The 10,850-nt window shown below is 42.8% G+C and overlaps 1 pseudogene; it reads left to right on the top strand.

Moving 5' to 3' along the window:
* The first annotated feature begins 8,317 nt into the window (after positions 1 to 8,317).
* Positions 8,318 to 8,964, top strand: LOC127216438 (40S ribosomal protein S4-like; annotated as a pseudogene).
* The last annotated feature ends 1,886 nt before the right edge of the window (positions 8,965 to 10,850 follow it).

Here is a 10,850-nt window from a genome sequence, read left to right as displayed (position 1 = left end):
CTTACAAGCAATTTGATAGGTAAATTTTATTATCGTTTCTATTTTATGGAGAAAAAAAGAAGCTTAGAGAGGTTGGTTACTTGTCCAAGGTCACAGAAGCAAAGCTTTGGTTTGGATGCTGTCCCAGAAGGGTTCACGGGTCAAAGACTTGTTCTGTGATGTGGCAAGCTGGCAAGACCTTTAGGAATCAGGGCCTAGGTGGAGATCCTTAGTCACTGGCACCCTCTTGAAAAGCTTATGCTTTTTTTTCAAGGAACTCTGCTGTGGAATATTCCTTTTCATTGTGTGAATATATGTCACTATGATTGTTTTAATAAAGAAGCTGACTGTCCAATAACTGAACAGAATAAGGTTAGGCAGGAGAGCCAGACTAGAAGAATACTGGGAGGAATGATGTGGGATCTAAAGATGCCAGCCAATCACGGAGGAAGCAGGACATGTAGAAAATGAGGTAACAAGCCATGAACCACGAGGCAAAGCAGAGATAAGAAATATGAGTTAATTTAAATTAAGAGCTAACTAGTAACAAGCCTGAGCTATTGGGCGAGCATTTGTAATTTATATTAAGTCTCCTACTCCTTTATTTGGGGACAGTCAGTCAGGACAGGAAAACTCCACCTACAGAGCTCTGGTTAGTTACCCAGAAGGATCATGATGACCGAAAAACATGTTCTCAGAATTTGCTGTTGAGCCATGTGCTATTTAGGTATATTGAGTTTTTTGTTTTGTTTGTTTGTTACCAACCTGACACAAGCTAGAGGAAACCTTGATTGAAACAATGCCTCCCAGAGTTTCAGCAAGTTTATGGGAAGCAATTTCTTGATAATGATTGATGTAGGATGGCTAAGCCCGTTGTGAATGGTGCCAAATCTCGGCAGGTGGCCCTGGGCAGCATATAAAGGCAAGCTGAGAAAGCCATGGAAGGTAGTCCAGTGAGCTGTGTCCCTACATGGCCTCTCCTTCAGTTCCTGCTTCCAGGTTCTTGCCTTGAGTTCCTGTCCTGACTTCTCTCTGCAGTGAAGTATGATTGGGACAAATAAGTCAAGTAAAGCCTTTTCTCCCCAATTTGATTTTGGTAAGAATGTTTTATCACAACAATAAAAAGAAAGCTAGGACAGACATTGGCACTAGTGAGTGGGCTATTGCTGTGACAGACCTGACTATTTTATTTGGGGGAAGGTTGTAAAAGCATCCATAACTTTGGAGGTAGAGATGGATGAGCTGCTATTGTGGGCACCTGGAAGATAGGAATGCTGAGACAGGTGCAGACAATGAAATCAGCTTATGATGTTTCCGAGGAAAGCAAACACCATGAGAGCCATTCCTGTGATGTATTTGAATTAAGAATCTTAGTTTCTAGTCAGCTAGGGCTGAAGAACCAGCTGTGATTTAACAAGAGACCAACACCATTAAGGTGAAATCTTTGTTTAGTGGGACAATTGATGCTGGTCAGCTGGAGCCAAGGGATTGGTGCTGGTTGAGAAGAAACCAGTACCATTTAGGTAAAATCTTCTGGGCATTATTTGCTTGAAATCAGAAAACTGAAGCTGTGGTCCAGAAAGTACCTTGTGCTGGAAACTGAACTTGCTAATACGTAAGAGTGACACTACTGTTGGTAGCATTAAAGCTGAAGTATGGAAGTCACAGGAACCAAGTGAGTCTTGGCCCCCTCTCGGAGAGGCCACTGGTAAAGATGTCATCAATTGCAGTGGAAACCACAGGATTGAACGTGTCATGGACAGCAAGTGAGGCTGGGCCCCATGTAGCAGAGCTGGAGTACCTAAAAAGAGGCCTTGAGGCCTTGGTGAAGGGGAGATCTTCATGTCAGCATGGACCATCCTCCATGGACAGAGGCAAGTGTGGCGTGAGCCAGCCTGCGCCTATGACAAAAGCTATGCTTCCTGTCCATGGCAAAGCTGAAGGGGTAGACATACCCATTCCTTTGGAGCCTAGAAGATTGTGAGCACAGAAACTGCAAGCTGAGCTTTTTACACTGTTGAATTGTGATTTTGCTTCCATCTGATTGCAATGATGCCCTTTTTCTTCCCTTGTGAACATTTTAAAGTTTACGGGAGCCCACACTTAAGAGACTACAGCTGTTTAAAGTGGCACTGAACTTTCGAAGTATTGAACTTATTAGCAATTGCGGAACTTTTGAAGCTATACTGTATTTTATATTGTGATCTTGACATGAAATCTTGGGGACAAATAAGAAAGGAAATATTATGGTTGAATTATAATGTGTTTGTGTATCAAGTTGGCAGGTATAGAGTGTGCTGGTTAGCATTCTCACCAACCTGACATTAAGTAGTCATCTGGGAAAAGTGGACCTTAACTGAAAAAGTGGCCCCATGAGTTGGGTGTGTGGGCACGTCTGTGCAGTGTTTTCTTAGTTAATGGTTGATGTAGAAGAGCCCAGCCCACTCTGGGGCAATGCCATCCTCTACCACCTGATCAGGGATTGTATATGTGTGTGCATACATATGCATATGGGAAGATCTCACACACACACACACACACACACACACACACACAGCTGGAAAAGCCATAGAAAACAAGTCAGGAAGCAGTGTCCCTCTGTGGCTCTGCTTCAGTTCCTGCCTTGACTTCCTTTGCAAGGGTTGTGACATGGTGTTTGCCACAGAAACAGAAATACAGGTGGTTTGAATGTTTCTTGTTTTTTTTTTTTTTTTTTTTTTTTTTTAAGGTGGCATGGATGGAATCCAGAACCTCTCACATATTAGGCAAATTCTCTACCCTCCGCCCCGTGACTTCTTAGTTTGGGTGTGTTGTTCTTAAATTTCTAGAAACAACATTCAAAATGTGTTCTTAATCTCCACAAACTGGAAACTTTAAAATGATGGATATTGAGATAGGTTCTTTCTGTCTGGGTTTCTGATGGACCCTTTCAAGATTCAAATGCATTTTCTTTAGCACTCAAAATTTTGTTTTTATTTAGTTTACCTAGGTTCATTGTCTCTGATCCAGTCTCCCAGAACACTTCTTCAAAAGCACAACAGCAGTTTTCTTTCAGGGAGCAAGCAGGAGAGATCCCCTCATTGTACCTGGTGAGAGGTGTGCATCTGTGAAGATTTAACCAAGCGCCCAGCCCTCCACTCCCTGCCTGTGCCTGTGCCTGTGCCTGTGCCTGTGCCTGTGCCCTGGGGTGGATCAAGCTTGTGACGTTCTTTCTCAGGATTAAGTTTCTGCTCCTATCTGCCAAATCTGCTAAGTTCCCAGATTCTGAAAATGCCCTTCTAGTTTCCTGTTTATAGTCTATATGTCTTTGTTTCTGCCCACTGTCATGTGCTAAAGTCCTGCAGGGCAAGCGAGAGCAGTGAATGCATTTCTAACTCCCCTCCACCTCCTCTGGGACTCCTGTCACATGTGTATTGGAGACTTTCAGTCCATCCTGTATGTTTACCTGTTTATTAGTGATTTTGAATACATTCTCTATCTATGCTGTTTCCCAGATGAATTGCCAGCTCATTTATTGTCCCTTATTTCATTACAATCGTGATTAAATTGTATTTACTGCATTTTACTTCAGTGACTATTTTTAATTTTTGAATATTTCTAATTAGTCTTCTCTACTTTCTAATTCATCCTTTATTGTCAGTTAAGGTTTAAAGTTTTTGTCACAATCTTATTAAAAGTTCATCTCCTCTAGAACAAATTCACATTAAGGACTCAAGTTGGCTATTGTAACAGGAGAGTCTCTGTGCTCTAGTGTTTGGGTTTTCATGGACATCTTGGATTTTTTTTTTCTTTCTCCTTCTGTATCACCAGTCTTCTTTGAGTAGTAGCTTTATGCATGTAGTTATTCTGTTCCCAGATTTGTCCACAAGGCCAGTCTAGTTTTCCTGTTCTGATGTGATATTGGTAATATATGGATTTGCTGGGCCAACCAGCAGTTGACTTGGTTGCATTTGGGCTACTGAGTCTGTGACTTTCCAGCCCTTCATTTGCTGTTTGCCACTGGGAACAGTCTACAGGGAACAGTCTACAGTTCATATTCTCAGACTCTGTTAATTCAGGAAGCCTCATTAACTCAGTCTGTGGATTTGGGGTGCCTCACTAAGCCACAAGTACTTATCTCTGCCTGCCTCTATCAGAGTGTGAGAGAACACCCCAGCTCTCTGCCAACTCGTCATTTTCCGCATCTAGTCTTAAGTTAGTTTATCTCATTTCTGACCCTGGATATGTTACTTTTTGCTTTCTTTCTCTCTTCACCCTTAAACTTAGCCATATGACATTGCCAGTTTATTGGCAAAATGGTCAACTACTGGGCATTTCATATGGTTTATACTAATAAGTCTATTTTTGTTATATGTTTTACACATGAATACTTCAAAGAATAAAAGCTTGGTGACATCTGGACTGGAGGTCTATATAAACTCTAATCCTTTAAATTTTATTTTTAATAATTCTTTGAGATTACATAGAATAAATTGTCATCATATTTAGCCTCAACTTCTCCAAAATCCACTCTCTTCTCTCTACTTTCCCCAAACTTGGTGTTAAAAGAAAAACAACCCACCAACTCCAATTTATGCTCTCCATGTACTTCTGGGTATATGAAGCCACCATTGGAGTATATTCAACCTACAAGGAGCTACACCTTGTAATACATATAATAAAAACCCAGAGACAGATATTGAGGTTCAAGCTGAAAGATCAGAGAAGCAAAGCAGCTATCCACTAGCTCTTACCTCTACCTCAGACTGAAATGGGTGGCCCTGTCCCCATGAATCCTCAGACTGCAGTTGTCTGAATTCCTGTCCCCTCCCACCTTATATTCCTCTCTCCATCCAGCCATGTCACTCCTATCTCCACCTCTCTAGTGCTGGGATTAAAGGTGTGTGATCTCAAATGCTGAGATCACCGTTGTGTAAGCTGTTTCTCTTTTAGACTAGATCAGTCTGGCCTTGACAGAAATTTGTCTGCCTCTGTCTCCTGAGTCCTGGGATTAAAGGTGTGTACCACTATTGCCTGGACTCTATAGCTTGTGGCTAGCTTTGCATTATGAACCCTCAGACATGCTTTATTAAATCATAAATAATATATAACCACAACACCCTGCCCCTAACAAAGCCATCACTTCCCATTGCTCCTCTGATGGGGGAAGGGGCTCATATGCCCCTTGCCATTCTGTACTAGAATGTTGACTGGCTTGATCATGTGCAGGCAACCACAGTGATGCAGGTTCACAAGTGCAGTGGTCCTGTGATGACCAGAAGACACTGTTTCACTTTGGTCTTCCCAGACCTGTGGCTCGTACAATCTGTCCACCTTTCTGGTGGCCCCTCAACTTCAGGGTGGGATTCCAATCCTTCTTATCCCCAAGAGCAGCTCACCCACTCACCAGCCAGCAACACTATCATGGAGTGATGTACTAAAATCCATTAGTAGTTCCCTCGATTAAAGAGTGTGCTCCTGCCCGTGAGTGCCTTCCAGATGTTGGAAGTCAGCAAGGAGGTGGGAATGGAGCTGAGCACTGCTAGCTATGGAATAGTGAAGAAAGAGCCTTATGCCTGTCATCCTCCTCAAAAAATGAGCTTGTCTTCTTACCGTCATCCAAATGCTCAATCCAAAGTGCCATTCTCTAGTATAAGAGCTATGACTGTTTTGTTTACATTTTTCAGAAAACACACTTGAAAAGATGCACAACCAGAAGAAAAACACTATATTCATATTTCATTTCTATCATTAAACTTAATTTACACCTGTTATTAGCAACCATATAAACAGCCTAGCTGATATAATGATTAAAAAACAATGGGTAATGGAAACATCTAGAGAGTATATTTGGGAAACTTTTGTTTGTTTGTTTTGTTTTGTTTATGAAAGACAAGCAGAGAAAGCTGGAACACAATCATTTTCAGAGAATACAAGAGATCAAGTAGTCATTACCAAATGCAGTTTATCAGGTCCTGCTAAGATGTATCTAGTTTAGAAAGCAATGATAGATTCAGTTTTGAAAATATCAGGATCCTCCATTGTTGCCCCTGCCTATTGACCCAGGTCCTGGTACCTACTAATTGCTAGTTGGCCTCAAACATACATCCTTCACTTTTTCTTAATGGTATAATTTCTGATCTTTAGCTGGGCAGGCTGCCATTGTTGAAAGAGTATCTTTGACCAATAAAATAGTTAGGGTGACCACACTGACTAAGTTTAGGTCATGGAGTTCCATGTGACTCTGGGGGAAGACTGTACGGAGAGGGCTGCACTCTTGACTGATACATATATTTAGTTGCCTGGAGAAAAGCAATGATAACTAAATTCAAGAACCCAACTCAAAGCTTCAGGGAGGATAGAGCAGAGGGCGAGGAGAGACCCAACACTTCTTGAAGACAGACAGAAGCTCCTGTCCTACTTAGGTACTGACTCTTTTACTCTGTCTCTTGGGTGCTGCCAAAGGTTGGTGCCTGTAAGTGAGCCCCTTCCTAAATCATGGATCATGATATGATATGCTCAGCTGGAAATTAACTCTAGCTCATCCCTCTGCATTTTCTCCCAAACTGGGAAGGCAGAGAGATTTGTCATTCAATTCATTCCATTTTGGTTTCTGATGCTAGCAAAACAGTTGGGTTTCCTTCAAGAGACTTGATCACACAGCCATTTCCAGTAGCTTTAGTCAGCAGAATTGAAAATTGTTGTTTTCATGTCATAACAATCTGGGCTCTACAGTAAAAGAAGTCCTTTATTTTTAAATGTCACAATCCCTCTGAGTGAATAAATACTTTGAAAAGCCAAGCCTGTTGATTGTCATGAGCTTGTATTGTGTGCTACTTATTATAAGTGTCATTTTAACATATTAACAAGACATGCTTGTCTCCCCCATAATTTCATTTTGTCCTGGGATAAGTTTTTATTATCCTAGTGATATTTATAAGGATGTTTTAATTTAAGAGGAGAGAACGTTAACTCATGCTTATTTAGTAAGAACATACAGTATTTGTTCTTGGACTGAACAGCCCATGGGATGGGGTGTTTTAGAAATGACTGGGCTAATGATGTCATCTAAGTCTGTTCTGATTCTTTCTAGAGCTCTGCTCTCCTTCTTGGTGGCATAGTTTCTACACATGGTAATCAGAATAGTTTCCCCCAAAACCCCAAGGACTTATTTTTATTTTTTTATGGATGGGTGACTACTTGCATACATGCATGTATGTACACCTCATGTGTGCCCCGTGCCAACAGAAGTCAAAAAAGGGTGTCTGATCCCAGTGGAACTGGAGCTACAGATAATTATGAGCTGCCACATGGGTGCTGAGACTTGAACCCAAGTTCCTTGTAAGAACAGCTAAATGACCTTAACTTACTTGCCTCCTTGCTTTTAATGTTACAGTTCCTACCACAAAGTGTGAATACATGCACACACACACACACACACACACACACACACACACACACACTTTTTTTTTTCCATCCTGCTAAAATTTTCTTGATGTTTCAACCTAGAAGTGAATGAGCTGGGAAGAGAGAAACTATATAGAACATGGCGGGTGTTAAATTCTTTGCTTTAGATGAAGTTTGGATTTGAAAGTTTGGGAAATCAGGGGAAAGAGCACAGCCAACATTAACTTTGGAGGTCACATCGCTGGGGCTATCTCCACAGGAAAGGGATAGCACAGCATTAAAAGATGGCGGAGGTTGTCCGGCACAAGGGTTAGTGTCTCCTGGCCTTCAACTCTCAGTTAGGCAAGGTGTCAGTGTGAGTCAAGAGAAGAGTGGAGACCAGGGCATGGCCTGAACATAGGCAGGCCAAGAAGGGACAGGTGGTCGGTCACCCCACAGTAAACACCACATTCAGCCTTGACCCAGCAACAATCAGTGGCCAAGTATTCCTGGCACAGGAAGGAGTGACAGTAGGCAGCAAGGCAGCCGACAGCTTGTATGTAAGAAGTGTTTCCCATTGTTGGATAAGGCTCCACTCTGCAGCAATGGGGAGAGTTCTCACCCCTAAGGAACCGGTACTGGTGAAGGCCAAGAGAATTCTCCAGACCTCAAAATAAAAAAAGCTTAGCATTTAAAGACAAACTTCATACTGTAGCAGGGGCGGGAGCAGCACAATTAAGGAAATAAGGCAGCTGGCCATGGCTTTGTTCTAGGACATGTAGATAGATGCCTAGATGCCAGATGAATCCCGGATTCCACGGAAGTTTGTAGAGCTGCTAACCCATTGCTGTCTGAGATAGCAATGGTACAGAACATGCAAATGAGTTTTCTAGCAAAAGGCATCAGGTATGAGAGAAGGAGAACCTTGGAATGAAAAGGAAAAAGAAAAATGACACACTCTACTTGTGCACGCATGCTTGCTGCTCCACCATGGTTTGGGAGGGGTCCTAAGAAGCACACCTCTGGATGCCATCTGCACCAGTGTCTGACACTTGGTGTCTTCCTCAGGAACAGACTTAAATATGCAGTGATGAAAGACAAGATGAAGATCTCCAAGCAGGGTCTCATCCAGGTCGAAGGCAAGGTCAGAACTGATGTGGCCTACCAAGAGGTCTTCACAAACGCATCACCATCAACAGAAGGGGCAAGAATTTCTGCTTGGTCTATGACACCAAGGGCCACTTCACCATACACCACATCATGTCCAAGGAGGCCAACAACAAGCTGTGCAAGATAAGGATGGTCATTGTGGGCATCCTGAACATCATGCCCACTGTCCACTACCCTGACCCACTCATCAAGGTCAGCGACACCATGCTTGTCTTGCTGGACACCAGCAATATCACTGATGTCATCAAGTTCAACACAGGCAACCTGTGCATGGTGACCAGAGGCACCAATCTGGGGTGTGTCCAGGTCATCAACAACCTGGAGTGCCACCTGGTCTCATTTAATGTGGTTCATGTGAAGGATGCCAACAGCAATGGTTTTGCCATCTTCCTCTCCTACGTCTTTGTGATCTGCAAGGGCAACAAGCTATGGGTTTCTCCTCGGCAATGAAAAAGAATCTGTATCGTCTAAGAGAAAGACTGAAGTCTGGTAGCCTAACATAGGGGATGAAATGGACTCTGGGAGACATGTAGGTGGTGGTGATGGTTATAGTATATTTGTTTATACTTCAGGTTAAGCAGCTCATTGAATTTTAAAATGAAGCAAACTTGAAAGAAAGAAAGAAAGAAAGAAAGAAAGAAAGAAAGAAAGAAAGAAAGAAAGGAATGAAGGAAGGAAGAAAGGAAGAGGAAGGAAGGATGGAAGGAAGGAAAGAAGGAAGGAAGGAAGAAAGGGAAGGAAGGGAAGGAAACAAAAGAAAGGAAGGAAGGGAAGGAAGGAAAATATCAGACATTCCTGAAATGGTTTGTAAGTTCTTCTGATTCCTTTCTCTCAGGAAGCCCCTTGTGCAATTGCGATGCTGGGCACTACACTTCACACAGATGTATTGAATTAAAGGAGGGATGACATAGACATGTATTTATATACTACCAGGTAATCAGACATAAAACTAGAGTGCCAATTTAAATGTTAATCCATTTATTGCAGGATCCTAACCACTGAGCCTCTCAGCTTCTAGGCCACACCTCCAGGACTCATCCACCAAGATAACCTGTTGGTGGGCAGGATAACCTGCCCTTATAGCTCTTAGGAAGCAACATGTATTCTTGTGTTTTGGCAAGATAGATGTTAGAATTTAAAAGATGGAGATGTTTGCCCTCTTCATAATGATACCTCCACATGGATATTAGGAAGAAAGAGGATTTTGGTCTTTTTTAGGTGTTACATTGGAGTTGTCTGACACAATATGCTGGTTATATTTTTCTCACTCACTTTTATTTGCTTCTTTCCTTTCTGTGCCCATACTAGGTAGTTTAATTTTATAGAGAAAACCCTGTGTGCTTTTCATGGCCACTAGTCACATGAGACTGATAGATGGTATTTTAGGGGAACATTTGGGGAACCAAACAAGGTTGGTGTTGCCAGTCTGTCCTGGCCATCATTGTAATGACAGATGTCACACCTAGGTTTTCCTCTTGCCCAAGTGGTTGGAGGGAGCCAGGCCAGGGCTCCAAGGGGACAGTCCAAGGGCACACACCACCAGGTAGGCAGTAAGCATAAGACACAGACAATCTGAGACATTCATGTAGCCTGGTAGATAATCAAAGTTAAGACATCCAGATTGCTCTTAATAAAACAGACTGTGTCTTTTGTAGCAGAGAACACTTAAGAGGAGGGGAAAGGTCACTGCATTGAAAAGTTCCACGTGCCTGTGAATGGCCTTATCCTTGGGACAGCTTGGTTATTAAAGGACTGTCTGGTACCTTCTTGGCTGTCTCATTCTTAGAGTTCTGTTGGTGCAGGGGATTCTGATCTTGTGAAAGTATCTTCAAACCTTCCTCCATATGGATCCCCGAGGCCTAGTGGCACAGGAGGCTCAGGGCTTCTCACTTTAATCAATATTGGAGAAAGGGAACAGGACAGGTATTCAGGATGGTGATGGGTTGGGAGGAGGCCTTTCCTGTCCTCTGAGCCACTCTAGCTCCCAGTGCAGGGTAGGTTCAGTGCCCTGCTGGGCTCCAGTGTGCCCTGCAGCTTTGCGCTACAGGCAAACAATAATGTGCACTGCCCAGCCCAGCCCTGCTGTCCCTCCACTTGGCTTTGGCATTGGCATATAATGTCCCCAGGGCTCTACATTGTGCATGGGCTCTGGGGAGGAGGCGGTGGCACAGCACAGACATTCTCTCCTCACCCACATAAATCCTCAGAGGTCTCCCTCAGTGGGCTCATAAAAAAAGCCTTTTATCTAATTCATGGCCCAGGGAATTGAGCTCACTGGCTTTCTAAGTCACATTTTGAATAATTTCTCAGCAATTCATTACACAGGAAAAACAGGT

Source organism: Phodopus roborovskii, unplaced genomic scaffold, assembly GCF_943737965.1.
Source record: "Phodopus roborovskii unplaced genomic scaffold, PHOROB, whole genome shotgun sequence".
Lineage (NCBI taxonomy): Eukaryota > Metazoa > Chordata > Mammalia > Rodentia > Cricetidae > Phodopus > Phodopus roborovskii.
The sequence above is the reverse complement of the archived record's forward strand: the minus strand, read 5'-3'. Positions and strand labels throughout refer to the sequence as shown.